We start from the raw sequence: 18,601 nt of genomic DNA on the forward strand, positions 1-18,601 counted from the left end.
CCATTTTCTTTAAATCCTACTGGAATTTCAAGGTCCTTCCCATTTTCCTGCATCAAATTTTCCGCCATTCTTCAAAAATAAATAAGTACTTAAGAACTTTCAAAATTAATGCCATGATTAGTGAAAAATAATTTTAACTTAATAGTAGGTGCTAAAAAGCAACAATGCTATATATTTTATACTTGTTATTTACACATTTTTATTTTAATATTCTATAGAGGTAATGAATAGTAATTCTATACTATATAGAGCAAAATTTTGATCAACAGGTTTAGGCTATCAGAAAAAGCTGAACCTATATTTGATCTAGGTTCAAGCTCTTTTCTAAGTAGAGAGTTTTTTCTCGTGTATAATTTTTCGATAACGTGATTAGTGATTTACTTCTGCACTATCGTGATTTTGTGATAAAGGGCGCAACATTTTAAAAATTTAAGCTTTAATTAGGGAATTGAAATGGCACCTGGTATAACGTTATGATGGAGTGCGGGATAAAACAACGCGACAATCTACATTAATTAATTTTAATTGAATGGTGAATTAGAACGTAAAATGAAGGGATGGCATGAATAAAACATTTCAATTATTATTATGTCTCTATTTTGATCTCGTTTACACAGATTTGGTGTTCTTTGGAATAAAGCTTTGACAATTTCATAAAATTAAAATAACGATAAAATTACTTAATTTGATAACATTAGGTACGACGGCGTGGGATTTGATTAAAGTAAAATGAAAGAGGGATCTTTAATATAGTATACAGTCAAAAACTAGATCTAAATAAGAATAATGATTTGTACTAGAAAAAATAATACACATTTTTTATTCTTACTTGCTAAAAATGGTGTATTTCGTGTCTGTTTGTAAACGACATTAAGCGAGACGTTTATGTGAAAGCTTAAATTAACTACCACACAGTATTGCTTTTTCTAAGGAATATGTGCTTTTAATGATCTATAATAATATGCTCTTTCAGAATAAAATATGACGTCAGATATTCAAGCTTATGTCTAACTAGTGTGAAATAGAAGACAATTGCAAGCTTGAAACATTTTTACATAAGTTGTTAATTGCCTGATAATATTCAGATTCACTATATAATATTTAACTTCTTCGTTAAATTATTCGTTCTTTTATCGGTGTGAAATATTAAAAAATCGTTGATTTTTTTTTATTTATAAACGAAAAAATCTCGTGAGTAATACAAAATTGGACTACTTTCAAATTAAATAAGATCATTTTTGTTTTCTAATACCATTGTGAGGATTATTATACGAGTATAAATAAGTTTATTCTATTTACTTTATATTGACAATATAACTCTTGCTTACCATTAACTGTTATGAAATAATCTCTTTAAAAATCGAGTGAAATTCAAAGAATTTTCACCACAAAGCATTCAACAAAAATGCATTTGGTTTTGCACGCGATGTACGAAAACCAGACGTTGAATGTTTATTTTGATACCAACACTTTCGCATTTCCTTCTGGTCGTCTCCAGCACAGCATGGTATATAAATCACAGCTGACAGATCGCTATCTGTCTCACTTTAACACGTGGGAAAATCGGAAAACACGACATGCTTTCATGTTTTAACAGGAGTGTGGAAAAACCTTCCAGTCCGCGGTAAGGCGGCACGGCGTTAGGTTGTCCCGATGCCGCCCTGCGCTCCGATTTTAAGAACAGTTTGTGCGGACGTAAATTTATTTTACATGCCTAGACAAGACCCGTTGCTAAGCGAGTGTTACGTTTAATATTCGCTTAATTATCGTCGACAACAAAGTTTTTCAACTGTTTAATCACGATTGCAAGTGAATTTGTGATGGATTCGATGTACAAAGTTTATTTTCGTCGCCTAATATCCGCATCTGTATATTTACGCACATTATTTCCCCATGTTTAAACCAAAGCCAAACACGCGTATATTTAAGTGGTTTCCTGCACTTTAGAATTGAATCCTTCGGTCCAAATTCTGTGACTTAACATACATCCCTAATATCAAACCTATATCAAAGTAACTTGTAGTCATATCCCTTTTAACTTTAAGTATATTGTAAATAAACGATTGACATTTGTCTGGTGCGTGGACCAAACTTTTGGATTGATAATGGAAATACATTAAGTGTAAATTAGTGTATATACTAACTGTGTACGATAAATGATTTATTCATCAGTTAATAATTTAAGTGTAAACAAACTTGGAAAGGCTACGTCAAGTATTAATTAATATCGATTCTGTCAAACTCAAGGTAAGAATATTTTTTTAATTTCACAACTATATTTTATGAGTCATTTATGTTTTCATACTTTTAAATGCTCTTTTTTATAACATTGAATATTATGTTACAATATGATATAAATATGGTTCTGATTTTTTACCAACTTTAAAAAGGAGAGATTCTCAATTCGACCATATGTTTCTTTTATTTTATCGGGGTTTTAGAATAAACTTTATTAGAGAAGCTGATAAGTCTATAAACTCATAGCAAAATCTCTGAAAAGATTTTGTAGGAATTTGGTTTCAAAATAATGCACCTCAGCAAAAGTCGTTCAACTTGCATTTTTTGTTGTGATACCAAAATCATCGGTACGAGTATCAATCAATATCGATTCACCGATAAAATTTACGCGTACAAAATTGCGAGTGACAGTTACATAAAAAAAAAACATACTTTGATACATATAGTGTGCATTGCATATGTAAAATGTATATGCAGACGTAGGTAAACCAAAATACCAGACGTTTTAATAGAAATGTTTGTTTATTAATAGCCGTGGTCAATTTCTCTTTATCTTTTTCCATTACACAATCCTTTTTCTCGTATATACCAGAAAGAAATATTCTAAAGTAAGACCTATTAAAATAATATAACTATTAATTACTTTATAACAACAATTGACTTACTTTCTCGGAAATGTCCTCAAAGGTGACCAGCCCCTTTATTCGTTAACGTGAATATGCCGTGTGGTTCTCAGCACTAATAGAAAAAAGAATAGGACCACTCCATCTCTTTCCCATGGACGTTGTAAAAGGTGACTAAGGGATAGGCTTATAAAATAGGCTTGGAATTCCTCTTTTAGGCATAGGGCTAGCAACCTCAACATTTGCATGTCCTATTAGTCTTTTTGAGACTGTTGGCTGTGTCTACCCTGTAAGGGACATAGACGTAATTCTATGTAAGTGATATGTGAACAAGGCATTTGCATGTCATTCCTTGCTCTTGAAGGTAACCAAAGATAGAATGATAGAGGAGATGAGACATGTTGCCTTTCAACTACGTAATGTCGGGTATTTCGGAATGGGACCACTCATACTATTTGGGGACGTCGTAAAAGGCGACGAGAATAAACGCTTACCTAGTGTAACAACTATGATCTAAGCTAGGTTCACTTATTACTTAAAGAAGGTCCCAGTAGTATTATGGTTCGTGGTTATGACCCTGTATTTACAGGAAACATTCAACCAAACTTATGCCTGGAGGATTGGAGTAAAGTTTAAAGACAATTTTTAAGGTATTATACTCCGATGTTAGTTTTGGTTGTCTCTCCCTCACCTCTCTATAAACAGCCCAAGATTCACCTTGAGTGGACGGACAGGTCTAGTTTTTAGACGAAATTACTCGGGTCTGACCTTTAGAACCTAACACTTATTAGATCCAGTTGCGTAAATGTGTACATTACCTTTTTATTCCTCTCTTATATTTAGATATCTTTTGTTGAAATACATGTAATAAATTCGCAATTGCTGTTAAGATTTCAGATTTTCATGAGTCAATAACGTTTCGTTTGACTCACGTTCCGTTTCACGTTTTATTGGAGCAGGTTTGGGGTTATTATGGCAGTTACGTATAAATGCCAAGGACGGCTCAGTATTTGTCTAACCTTTTGAAGATAATAATTTTTCTTTGATACTTGAAAGAACTAAAAATGAGTCTTACATCTTCTTATGTAACAAGAGGGAAAACAATTGACTTACTGAATTATTTATGTGAAATTTAAATTTGATTTTTATGACATAGCTATAAGTATAATCTAAAAACACAAAATTTTAAATAATCTTTTAAGAGGAAATCAAAATATTACATTAACGATATTTTTGTATATAGATCAAGATCATTCATAAAAGCGCTTCACTATATAACATCTTTAGCTTTAAGTATTCACGCGTAATAATTAAATTAGCAAAGGCTGCGTGAGCCTTTTGAATTTTTAGTTGCAAAATACTTATCAATAAATATGCTTTGGATTCCAGGGTATACATTTTTGTTGACTCTTTTTCTCACCTATCTCATTATTTTTTATAAAAAAATCGTTTAAAGCATTGTTGCCCAAGGTTGGGTTATGCCAATAATATTATTATTATTTATAAAAAAGTTGTAATGTTCATTCATATTCTTCGCCTAAATTATGAATTTCAATAACAGCCGTTAAAAGGCCATTCTTCCCACTTGAATCTATATTTCCATTGAACATATTGATTTTGTCCATTGTCCTAATACTGGACCTTGGGTCATGTCACGACCTTTCAAAATGTTACTACTTCTAACACATTAAACTAGTAACTGAACGGCATTAAATAATTATGAAACACCTTTCTGTGGGCGAAATAAAATGAATAGACAGGTTTTTGACCCACGCGGCTGAAGATTGCAGACGAATAAATAAAAAACTGCGTAGGATTTCAATTCCTATAATTATTGGATTCCAATTTTGAATTCAACATTGTTAATAGTCATGTGCTCTCTTTTACTACTTTTACTCTTTTTTAAACTTTGTACATTAGTTTTATTGCTAACGGATGTTCTCACGGCGAGGGAAAACATCGTGAGGAAACTTGCAAATCCTGGCAACTCAATGTATGCCTATAATTAGGGTTAGATTCATCTGTAAATTTGTGGACGTCAGACGTCATGCGTTTAATGTTATAAACTACTTCTTCAATCCACGATCGTGACTCTAGGTGGACTGAATGATCTATCACATAATCTGACTCTACCATTATGATATTCAACTTGTGGTCCATATAATGTTGTGCAATAAAAACGATACGAAAATTTACACGGGAGCTGAAGACAAAATGCTCAGCTGTTAATATTATTAATTTTGATTATAAACACTGACGTTATATATTGGTCTATAACTGAACAACATATTAAATTCCGGTGTGGTGGCTTCCAAAATTAGATGTCAGTAAGCTAGTTAACTGAGTTAATTAACTATTACGTTGCTAACTAATAACAAAACTTTATATGTAATTTAGATCTAGAATTATGAATAATACATATAAATAAGCATTTATCAAGTTATCTGAATTTCCCTAAGTTGAAAAGTTACACAAGATGTAATGTTGATTTTCAGTAATCATTATTTATCTTTTATTTCAGGTTGATTATTTCTTCAAACACAATAATACACATGAAATGCATATTTTCACTTACATGATCTGATATGTATGTTTGAATGATATTAAGTAATTTGTACAAATAATGTAATTATGTATTCAAAAAGAAGCCACATGACAATTTGACAGTCGTTTGTCTTCTTAATATCCTGTTTATAAATAGCGCAAGACAGGAGGCGAGGTATTGTTTGTACGTACGGCAGAATCTTTACAAATGTGATACTTTTTTATTGAAGGTTTACAAATGCTCCCCTCTCTATAATCTTTGCGTGATTCCGATTGCACCCTCCGCCTCAATGCTTTGGGGCTAAGAGACACTATTCTAAACTTAAATTTATCTCTTACTTCGCAAATTTACAATGTTTTTCTCGCATTCCTCACTTATGATGATTGTAAATATTCTCTTTTTAAAATCACTGAGCAGTCAACCACTCAGAAATAAAGTAAACAGAATTACGAATACCAATAGATCTGGACAAACATTACGAAATCCAAATCCATCACAATTTGATCGGAATAAACACAAATCTAATTTCGCTAGACATTTATTCAACTCGAAGATGGAAGAAGATTTATTTGTTACAATTTGAGTGTCTTTATTTGAACTAGCATCGCCATATTGCGTAAACAAAACACCCACCTGTGTGGAATTTATTGCTTTTTTTATTTTTGTTTTGGATAGTGATGTAGACGTCTTTAATTAGAGCGAGCCGATTACAAGCACGCACTGTCAAGAAATGACGTCATGACGAGCTCGTACCAAGGAATCCTTTTAAACCGACTGCTAAAAAAGGGTTGTGTTTTTATTTAATTAAACATTTGTTTAGAACTGGATGTCCACATTAGAATTGGATAGGATTATTCGTAATAATTGCCTTTGAATCTACGTCTGCTTTTACGTTTAGTCCCCACTTTAGAGTAGGCTACTTCATTTCCTTCTCACGGATGTAAGGTCAATCCATACTGCAAATCAAGGTTTCAGATTTTCTTTAAAAAAATCGGAAACATGATATAAAAAATGTACACATTATGTTTCGTATTTTCACTGTTATACTCAAGAAATCGTAAAAAAAATCATGGCAGACGACTTAATCTTCATTAACTTCAAAATTTTGACATGACACTTAATTTAGTTAGACTTAATATAAAGGAAAATAAAAACATTTTATTATTATTGCTTTTGCGCGACGACTGAGAAGATTGCTTTGAATTCTGGTAACACAGGGTGTTCTGTAAATAACTTAAACGGTAATAAGTCAAAACGGTTAAGGGTATAGGTACATACATCAAATTACTCCTCTTTCTACTCCTCTTTCTACTCCTCTTTCCAAGAGAGATAGGCGGAGTTTTCTTCATACCTCTTTCGCTTAAGCGGAAGAGCTCAGGTCAAGAGTTTCCGAAGGGTTATAAATGTATTCAAAACTCTTGACCTGACCTTTTGCCAAGACGCTACAGATTGTGTCCACTTTTTCTCATTGAATGATTAGATTAATTAAAAATATGTTACAATACGACCACACAAATCAGAACAAAAATAATTCCGACATACCTACTCACATTATAGCACGTAGTCAATAATGATATCTATGCTATTGTAAGTCAGTTGCTCTTTAGTTATGTATCGCTTATTTTCGTCTCACAATGAAAAGGATTTTCTATGAAACGTGTGATCTGAATAAAATGTAGCAGGATCGTACATTTACCTTAACATAACAAGGGTCAGTACGAGAGGGTCTAACAATGCTACTTTTGCAACTGGTACAATAAGATACAATTTTAGATATTATGATACTTGGACGATTGAAAGGAAGTATCTTACATTTTAAAGTATATAAGATTTGTCATTTTAATTCAATGTAGGTTTTTTTTTAATTTGAATATTGAATAGTTGGATAAGTCACTTACTTCATTATAATTTTTTTTTATCATTTTATCTGATCAGACTAATGATCTAATTTAACAAATTATACGTTCCGTGCCTTATTAGTCTAGTCCGATCCCAGCAGTTTTGCTTCTCGTTCTTTCAATAAAAGTCAGATCAGATCAGACGCCAATTTTATTATGTCAATGTGAAGGTTTTTCAGTTTAGGGAATAAACTACTAATTTTTTGTATCTAATTCTAATCTATAAGCTCAGAAACCTTCTCAACCTTGGGTGTCATATTTTGTGGCAATAGAAAGAGGCTTTCAAGCCGAATAAAAGTTAGATTATTTTATCATTTATATTTTTCTGTCCAATCTCGTGCTGGAAAATGTAAGTTCCGGAAATAGTTCCCACGGGTGCGCAGTTTGATTCGTTGTGGGGAAACACAAAAGGATTTATAGAGCTTCAAATTGTGTACATAAAATATAGAATATCATGATATTCGAGAAGAAGGCTATGTTTTTGAGTTGTAAAGGTTGAAAACAAACCAAATCTTGTAGTTTAAAACCTTAAATATGGAAATGTGTATTACAAGTTTGACGTTACATTTGACGTCAATTGACACCGTTTGGCGGAATATGCATTTTTGTCACAATTGCATCTTTGTTTACAAAATATTATGCTTCTTCCTCCTGGCGTTAGTAGGTACCGGTTTTATTATTCTTACTCCTGTGGGGCGAAACTTGACGTCTGTCACGATGACCTTATACTTTATGCACCTATATATAGTTCCTTATTTTAATTTTTGTTTTATATACGCTCGCTCTTTTGCTATACTTATGTATATTGTAAGTTTCTCAGTAGGTGAATTGTTAATTCTTTGTGAGGAAATAAAGTTCTTTTAACAGAAATATTGATACAAAGCTGTGGTAGGGATAAGAGTATATAAGTGAGTATCTATGTACCTATATCAACCGCACTTAATTAAAGTGCAAATTGGAGTTTAGACACGACAAGTTCCATTTTCTAGTAACTAAGCACGCTCAAGTATTGCAATGGAAGCGATACGTGTTAAGAGGTTTCAGCTGTTCATTGAATTAGAGCGATTCCTTGTTTGTTCGCGAGAGCAAATAATATCAAATAATGGAAGTAAAAATGTGTTACGTTAAACATAATAATTATTGAATATGAACTACAATAAAATGTATGGGTACATTCCATGATGGACAGTACGCAACGCTGATCATCAATTTCTATTACATGTTAATTTTAAAGTCAAAGGTTTGAATCAATCCATTAGGATTAAACCTCCTCTCATTATTGAGTGACCTTAAACATAGTTTATCGACGTTTTTATAAATCTTGACAATAGTATTAGAAGGTTGAAATACATCGTTATTTTTAAGAAGATTTAGATTAAAAATTTAAGTACATTAGACGACGCTCTGAACCAATCGACTGGAAGATATAAAAAAAGTAATTGGCACATCTGACTGATCAATCTTATAAAACCTATAGCTGCATGTATATGCAATCATTCCGCTTTCCTTCCATTCCTCCCCTCCGACCTATATCCTATTAATTGAGTTACAGATGGCCGCCATTGTAGGGATAAACGTGTGTTCTGTATGTGTTTCTGTATAGAATAAAGAGAGCTAAGTAATGTAATAGCATTATGTTTATCCTTTTATTACAATCTTAAGATTGTTTGCGGTAAACTTTTATAAATAAGATAGATAAATAAAGGATGTCCTTTACGTCTTTTTTATGTTGTTTGATGTGCCGTGTGATTCCCGGCACCAATAGAAAAAAGAATAGGACTACTCCGTCTCTGTCCCACTAAGGGATAGAAACTTTGGACTCTTCTTTTAGGGGATGGGCTAGCAGCCTGTCACTATTTGAATTTCAATTCTATTATTAAGCGAAACAGCTGACGAAACGTGAAATAGACGTGATTATATATACATATGTGTGTATATTGCTTTTTTTATAAAAGTAAAGTTTAAACTTTCAATTAAAAACTTTGTAAGCCTTATCTGTTACATTAAGATTGAAAAGCAGAAGAGGGCTGATATATAAAGTAATAAAACGTATTTATATAATTTTCTTAATTTTTGCTTACATATGTAAGTATTTTGGCTGAAAAAATATGTTTAATAAAATCTGATAATTATAATGACAGAAAAAGCAGAGACTGATGTTATTTTAAGTATGGTGGTCAATATGTTAAGGTCAAATGTGTTGATCATATCAAGATAATGCTTAGTCTAAAAAAAATAATGAAAAGTTCTAACATAAAAAAATACGTACAAACCAGCATTTATTATTTTGAAGGTTATTAGACAATTCAATAAGGTTTCCTAAATACGTTTAAGCCCACCCTTTGTGTTGCCAATTATACCTTTGAATAACTTAACATAAGCAAGTGAGCCTTAACGGACTGGTGCTTTGCACCTGAATTATATACTAATAACATCAATTAATTTGTAAACGGATTATTTACATACGTGTATAATGTTATTGCCATTCACAATTTTGTCTAGTATGCTTATGGTTTTAGTTTGATTGAACATGAAGGTTATAAAGGTCAAACGGGAGTCGCTGCGTGTAAATTCTGACCTATCTACTGGTAGTCAACGATCATGCTCACATTCTGACCCTGGGGTTCTCTTAAGAGAGATGAGGACTCAACTGGGACTAATCTCGAGAGAAGACTAGTCACGTTTTATGTGTTTTTTATATGTGTCGTGGTACATACATTACATAGCATTGTAACACCCGCAGATGGTGTTCTTTTTCAGGGTCAAATAATTTTCATGATCGGTTCAGATTTTCCGAAGGGTAGAATTGACCTTGAAAAGGAAAAGTTATATATTTTAGCACCTTTTTCTAAACTAGATATTGTAGACTTATTAGTCGACTGAAGCCGTATAACATGAGTGAGTATATGCTGTAATTACAGTACAAACGCCTACAGAAAACACAACGTATTGATCAAACCGCATTTTATCGATTACCAGGGCCTACACTACAAGTGTTTCGTTCTATAAACCTGTGAAGGACACCAATATTTGTTTAAATATAATTGATTTGTGTTGTATAATTATTCGTTTTAACAAGACTGGCCAAGTGAGACATGGTTGTCTCATGGTGGCAGAACTGACACGATTTCGTTAGTGTTCTACGTGTTCCACGGGACGTCTGAAAAATTGGTCACACTTGTCTCACCATGAGTCTAGTGGAAACTTTAGAGATAAAATAAAGGTACGTTACGTACGCGTTCTTCGTCAGATGTTATATATATTTTTGGCAACAAATATTATTACGAGAATAATTCTCAGTAAAAATGATGAACTTAATTTAGTTATATTATTAACCGTCGCATATCGAAATTGGTTAAAACGTTCAAGAGCGGGAAAAATATTTAATTTTAATATTTTTTAAACATGTATTCAAAATTTTACATTTAAAGTTCTAAAGTATTGGGAATAACCCAATCGGAAACCGATTGAGTAATTACCACCTTAAACCGGTTCCAACGAGATATAACCGGTTTGCGGCAGCTAAAAGAGAAACGGTGTACTTGAATGGATCCTGTAAACCACCCTAAGTTAATAACGCTTGTTTTATAGCCTGCAATTTTGGCCTTATGGCCTGACAATCGAATGGATTGCTCCTTTCAACTGAGGGCCTTGGTATTGTGCGAACATGTACCTTTAAGAAATTTCTGTGCATGTGGAGAATTAACCATCGTTATTGTGATAAACGAAGCCTAGTTAGCCGATAATCATATGTTGATTTCTCGTATTCGAAGACAGTTTAGAAAATGCCTGATTTTCTTGAATTAGGAGTATTCTTTTTGTTAATTTGTTCACCTTTGTTTCCTTTTTTAGTGCAAAATTTTGAAATTTTAATGTTTTGAATAAAGATAATTATAGGAAGACATTAGAATTCAGGAAGAGAGTTATAAATGTGGATGTAACGAAAGAAATAGAGATATTGGCAAGTGGAAAGCTGATGGGACATTATTTTATGTTTGTATGTGAATATGAGAAAATATAGCATTTATTCGATTTGAAGTGGCAACATTGCAATGCCTAAAATAACTATTTTACATCGATACATTTACAAGGAGTCGTAAATAAGATTTAGTGACGTAAATAATAATGATTAGCGGTATTATTGCTGTTTTATGGTTATTTTATGGAGTCTGGGTAACTGCAGGATGGTTAAGTGTATACGGCAGCTTCGAATTAAGGTAATTGAAGACAGAAGTTCATATCTCTAGTACTTTTCACAATTTTTGACGGGAAAACTTTCGATTGATCTATAAAAAGTTTAGTCAAGAGGTGAGGTAGTAATTCCTTTACGTTCATGGATTTTTTAAAAAGAATTTATAGTTTTCTCCTACTGGAGGATGGAAAACTGAAGTTTGAACTTTTGTTTGAAACATTTAATTAGAGTAATAGATTTATAAATAAAAGTCACTTTTCAATAGCAGACAAATCAATTAATATCATTTCCGTTCAAAAGAAAACAAATTATAGTGAAAAATTCTACTGCGCGAAATGTACATTTCCAAAAACGCTTTTAAAAAAGTTAACCTATTAATTAGCTGTGAAAATATTTTTAAATCATCCTTTTTAATTATCCGACGGTCTTCAAACTTTTACTCTTTTAAAATATAACTCTTTTCAGTATTAAGATATACCGCCGAGATTGCGAACCCATTTTAATTGGGAGACGAGTAAACTCAGCATAGTCATTCGAGTGCCCTTAACTCGAAATGTTCCCATTAAAATTTCATGAAAATCCGCTATAATTACAACCTTAGGGAGCAATAAAATTATGGTTTCCGTAATTTTTTTTAGATCCGACCTTCGTACAATGTCAAGAACCCAAATTTTCATTATGAGTTGATCATTTGAAGTTGCCTTTAATTCTTGAAACTTAATCAGTTAATTAGTCTCTAACTCGACCTCTAGTATTATCTAGTACTAGAGGTCGAATTAAAGACTAAGTATCTCTTTAGGCTCTTTTGTTTGATAGCCCACAAAACCTCCAATTAGTTGCTACTCATTACGTAGGCAATGTTTTTTATTAGTTCGCTTTTAAAACGAGCTATCTAATTAGCTCTATGTGGTTCACATTTAATTCTTTACTAAATTTTAAAACACAAATTTTCAAATTTTTTAAACCCAATCCTCATATGTATATATATTGTTCCTATACGAGACCTTGGCCCAGTGACTGGCACAGTGTATTGTATACAATAGGTTATATTTGTTAGAATATGGATTCACAGACTGTATTTACTTAGTCTTAGGACGATGATCGGATCTAAAGGTATTAGTTGTTGTGACACGTTCAGTGAATACTTCAATGTCCAATTACATACAAAAATATCATGTCTTTATTCCTTACTTATTACTGGCCCTCGCCAGTAATCTCTAAGAGGTAAGGCTAAGTGATAAATAGTATTCAGTGCAAAAATAAAAACAAGGAAAATGTATTATTTTGGATTGTGTTCTGAGAATTGTTTATCAAAGCTTCTTTCGACCACGATTCCCAGATTCTGTAATTATCATTTGAGTGTACTTTCTCAGGTACATAAAAGCAATTCGTGAATTCTAACATAACAATCGTTTCCCCAGATTGTATTTGATGTTTACGTACTCGGTAACGCGTGAAAGGTCGTGTAAATATCACTGGATCCAGCCTTGGGATTGTCGCTATATGCTAAGTCTGGATTAAGCATTTTTATTTCTTTGTCGAATTTACTGATGTCTTTTTTGCGGGTAAATAGAACGATTTCTTTATCCGTAAAGGGCTATGTAGGCTTTTAAGACTATTAATGTGTCTGTAATTATTATGTCTAGTAATGCGTCAGACTAAACATGATGCATGACCGAGTAATGTTCCTTTTTATAATTAATAGGTTGAGTTAATTGAGTTTTGATCAAGGTAGATCAAAATTGAGACGTGCAGCAAAAGGTCAAGAGCACCCTACATGAATTGAAAGAAATATCGTGGCAAGTGGTTACCAGCTTACCAGCAGTGAATACATTTTTCCATCAATTCGGAAGTCGATTCGGTATTCCGAGGCATGATTTTAGGCATAAAATATGTACTTAGAGTTATTTTCAAATAATAAAAGTTATACATAATGTCATGTTTATATATTAAAGCTATACCAAGAAAAAATGTCCTTTTTAGAGTTATATGCCTTTCGTAAAAATAAAAGGTTTATGACAGAAACATCAAAGAACGACCACGAAATCAATTTCGCTCAAATGTTGCACTTAGCCTAACTTTATCAAAGAACAAAGTAAATGACATAGATTTTATTTCTTTTCCTCAAAAGTTGTACAATATCTAATATATATCTTCGATAAGTATGTATGTATAGAAACGGACATTCGTTGTGTCGTTCTTTTTTAATTTCGTTCAGAGTCATTTATTTCTGCACTTATTGTAACAAATTATAATCAAATCGTATAAAACACAAACTGAACATGAACGACAACGATCCAATTTCAACATATTGGCACACCTTGGGTTAAAATCAAAGTACTAACTTTAAGCCACTGCATCTTAATTAGTTCATTTGTGTTCCTTGGCACTTTGATAATACCCAATTACTAAAAGTTAACGCTAACAATTCATAATACCAACCGTTTTAGACGAGACTTAAATAATATGGTTACCACAACGTTCCTTTCATTAGTCGAGGTCATAATAAGGTAGGTATGTTATCATATCAAATACAATATTTAAATTAATTATATGACAGATCCATTCCAGATTTCACGGTAAAAACTAGCAGGCTCCACGTTTGAATAAATCATATTTCTCTTTTTATTCTCATATTCACCAAAATGTGATTAAAAATAATGATATACATGATAAAGATCGTCAGGCCACTGTGTTTAGAGTACAATGAATTATTTATACTAGCCACGGTTGGTTTCAGGGCAGGTCGATAATGTACGGTGATCGTACATATTGTTCGTAAAATGGAAAGGCAACTGAAAGTTGAATATTCATTGGCAGTTGACATTTCCACAGGTCAGTGCCACGATACAAAAAAAGGGAAGGTGGTTGATCATTTTGATTAATTTTATTGGTCTAAAAATAGATATTATAGTCTGGGTCTCGACACTTTAGAATAGGCTTACTCCATATGATATCATCTCATGCATATCGTACAAGGCAACTAAGGGAAAGGCTGATTAATTCGGTATTCTTCTTTTAGGCGATGTCCATCTATATACTCCACCCTATATGTATGCAGAATGTCATTCAGATCGGTTCAGTATTTTAAATGTGAAGAGATAACAAACAAATAAACTCACGTTCGCATTTATAACATATCGGCATGGATGTACGTCACGAATCCATCACTGCGTTGAAAACTGTTTGGCGATGCATCATTTCAGTTTGCACATTTACATCTGACACCGTTGCAGTAATAACAGGCAATTCATCATGTGTGGTTACTTCAGTTTTATTGTACTATCCCGCCAAATGGTCCACAACAGTCTACTATTTTTAACAAAATAGATTTCAATTTATCAATATTGGAACAAAGAAAGGCCGATCATAAGATAATTAACCTGAAATTAATTTACCATTTTTATTTGAATATATGTACATTATTTATATAAATACACGTACTTTTCCCTTACGAGTTTGATATAGCCCGCAATCTCAAAAGACTGGAAGGCAGCGGCTAAGCGGCTTTATCATGGAATTTGGATATAATTTATTGGCATGTATTACTACATGTTGTGTTTTTCATTTGTTATAATTAAAAAACAGTACTGAAAAGCAGGCGTCAGTAACTTTGGCTCAGAAATATAAGAGCATTTCAATCAATATGACACAATATCGATTCTCGATTACCATAACGAACAAATTTTAATCAAGTTGATAACAATCGAAACAGGAAAATAATTTAACTAGGTCAAATTCAGTTAGAAAACGATTATTATTATGAAAATGAAAACGGCACAGATACTACTCACTTGACAGATCAGGGAATCCTCTCAAGGTTACGAGTAAATTTAATCATATTTAAAAAAGTATTTTTATAAATATATAATTACGTTATGACTTACGGGGTAGAAAGAGATCACCACTTCGCCGCGGGCCCGTCTTTAAACTACGCCGCTACTGAACTGCGTTTGGCTAGTTCCAGCCGTTAGTACCAGTTACATCCTCATCTTTGGAGTGAGGTATCTGGGATGCGCCTTTTGCTCATTATCCGGGATTTGGTGAGTCAGGTTTTTACACAAAGATACTCTCCTTTGACCTCCGCAACTATTGTCGGGGAACTTACTCATATTGGATCATAGTTCTGCATGATTTAAGGATAGTATACATACGGTTATTTTACAAAGTTCGGAGTTGGAGCATGCATGGAATACTAATTATATTTGTTCAAAAAATTACTTTGTTGCTAGTCTGAAATAAAATGTCTAGACGTTGAATATCATCTTGATAAGTTTTTATAAATAGGGTTTGTGCTTTAAAAGGATTAACTTTTTTATTAATAAAATGTGGTATATTAGTAGTAGTGACTTTTGTCTAATGATTAAAGTGCTAACACGAATTCAGAAAGTCTCCGCTTTTAAATAGATTTATAGGTAAATTTTGATTATATACCGTTCTATCATTTAAAAATTATAGCTTATTACTAAAACTATTAAATTAATGTCAGAAAAATAAAACAACTTCTTTGGTTATATTAATACTTATTCAAATCTTCTTTTATGAATATAATGAAACGATATTGCTGGCTTATTTATGACAATTTTATGCTCTCTTAAATTCCAAATTGTATACCATATTTCTCGACTCCAATATAAAGCTAATAAAAATATCATAAATATACCAAAGTGATAGCTGTTAAGTTTGATGTAATCACTTGTGTTTTCCTTTTCTTACATAGAAACGCAAAAACATTCAATGTTATTTTTGTAAAATTATTGGAGTACGCAAAAATGTTTTTTATAACTGACAATCGCCATGTTGATAGTTAAAACAAACTTATCAAATTAAAGCATATTAATGCAAAAAAAAAATACTTCTTAACTGAGTCATGCATTGGAAAGATAGATAAATATCCTTTATTATTCTAAAATTATAACAATAATTTTATCCTAAACTTATGTTAAGGTTATGTTCAAAAGTCTGCCTTAACGAATGAATATGCAACCTCTTCTAAGCAACAACAAGAACATTATGTGTTTGTTTGTACTTGTGTTAGTAGTACTGTTTGGCGATGATAAAACTCGTCATTTTATTATAATATCAATATACTAGAAAAGGCCAAGAACTATTCCGATCAAAAGGTTCAAAAGGTTTCCATGTTATTGTTCAAACAACCGTAATAATGTCTTTTTAGTCCGCAATACTCACGTATCTGGATTCCATCGGGCGGATTAAACGTTAGTCTTTCCAATTGGACCACAGAGAGATTTGTGTGGGACCAATGGAATTAGCTCAAAGGTTAAACAGGGGGTTATTTGTTAGCTTTGTGTCGTCATTAAGCGCTCGATGGTTCTGTTTTATTGAAAACGTAGAAGTGTTTTTCTTTTGTATTCCAAGCACGTATTTTGAACTAGGCATACCTAATCTTTGTTGTCTTTTTATATTAGCTCGTTAATATCCACAAGCGCATATAGTTAAAAAGACAGGTCAACTTTTTCATTATGCGGGATTGTGTTAACATTTCCTCCACGTTACTTTTTTAAAAATTACTTGTTTATAATATGGAAAATGAAATTGTCATATAAAAAAATAGAAATTTTAATATAAATTGGAAAATACACACAAAAATGAAGCAACGAAATCCGGCATTTCTATCTCAATTAAAATCAAAAGCTACGTCATTTGAGTGTGCAAACCGCTCTTGCACGTCGCTTGATTACAAATCTAACTGACGTTTCCTTTCTGCTGTGCGATGGTTATCCGTCACTTGCATACATATTATCACTTCTTTATCCTTTACGAGGTAGACAGAACCAGTAGTCTTTTAAGTAGTGATTAGTATTCACTCCATCTTGTTCCCATGGATGTCGTAAAAGGCGACTAAGAGATAGGCTTCTAAACTTGGGATCCTTCTTTTAAGCGATGGGCTAACAACCTGTCACTATTTGAATGTCAATTCTATCATCAAGCCAAACAGCTGAACGTGGCCCATGAGTCTTTTCAAGGCTGTTAGCTGTTACCCCGCAAGACATATAGACGTGATTATATGTATGTATTATTGTTACAAATAGTGATTGGTCGCTAGAAGAATTAATATACATTTCGTCTTTCCCATGATTGATTTTTACAATGTACCGTGCAGAGGTGACACAAACTATGTTCTTTTTAAGCAACCAAACCAGCATAGAAGCTACCCTTCATTATCTTTAACTGTTAATTTTAATAATAACTTCTAAAGTCAAGTGAGAACCTGAAACTGCTTATTAAGTTACGTCTTCCACAGTTGTACGTAGTCATTACACTAGTTTAAGTGAAACTTACTCGCCGTGAGCAGTAAACTTAACACCTCAACGCGTAGAATTCATTAAAACTGTAAAGGATTTGCTCGGATTACTGAATGAGACGTAATTATTTAATAAGAAGGTATTTTTGTATATTTTTGATAAAAGAAAGCATTGTTTGGGTGGAATTTTCATTAAAAACTGACCTGCTTAACTTTTATATAAGCTTAATATTTTCTTACAAAATCTTAAGCCACTGGCAAAAAGCAAAAAACACAACAGGGGAAATAACTCGTGAACTATGTGAAAAAATATATTTAAGAATACATACAGATTTACAGACATTACATACAAAAGATCAGCATCCCAGTCAGCAACTTAATTTAATATATTAGGTACAACAGATTTTCTCGTTAATTTAAATATAATTAGATTATCTATTATTAAGCCACATAGCTGAACGCGGCCTATTAGTCTTTTTAAGACCGTTGGCTCTGTCTACCCTGCAAGGGATATAGACGTGACTACATGTATGTATGTACAATTAGATTCAGTTATTCATTAAGTCATATCTTACAATATCCACGAGAAACAGCTGGATTTCAGCTTGGCTTCATCTATTCGAAATTTCGAGAACCATACAGCCTTCATTATGTAAATGGCCTGAGGTCATTAATTATGTCATCCACACATGCAGTTAATAGTTAAACTAGCTATTGTGTTAAGGTAGGTACAAGACGTTTGTATTATATCAGACAATGCATTTAGAGCATAACGATTTACAGATTACGCGATCCTATTATTTGCAAAGCAAACTGATACCATTATTTGATAGAATCAAT

At 32.4% G+C, this 18,601-nt stretch overlaps 1 protein-coding gene across 1 annotated transcript in view; it reads left to right on the forward strand.

Annotated features, from left to right (window-relative positions):
• The first annotated feature begins 1,634 nt into the window (after positions 1-1,634).
• The window catches only part of LOC106129591 (small conductance calcium-activated potassium channel protein), a 173,672-nt gene continuing 156,705 nt past the window's right edge, over positions 1,635-18,601 (forward strand). The window contains exon 1 of the mRNA XM_060948477.1: positions 1,635-2,247. The gene's annotated coding sequence lies outside the window, so the exon portion shown is untranslated. The remainder of the gene's footprint in view (positions 2,248-18,601) is intronic.

This window comes from Amyelois transitella, chromosome 16 (genome assembly GCF_032362555.1).
Source record: "Amyelois transitella isolate CPQ chromosome 16, ilAmyTran1.1, whole genome shotgun sequence".
In the NCBI taxonomy this organism is placed as follows: Eukaryota; Metazoa; Arthropoda; class Insecta; order Lepidoptera; family Pyralidae; genus Amyelois; species Amyelois transitella.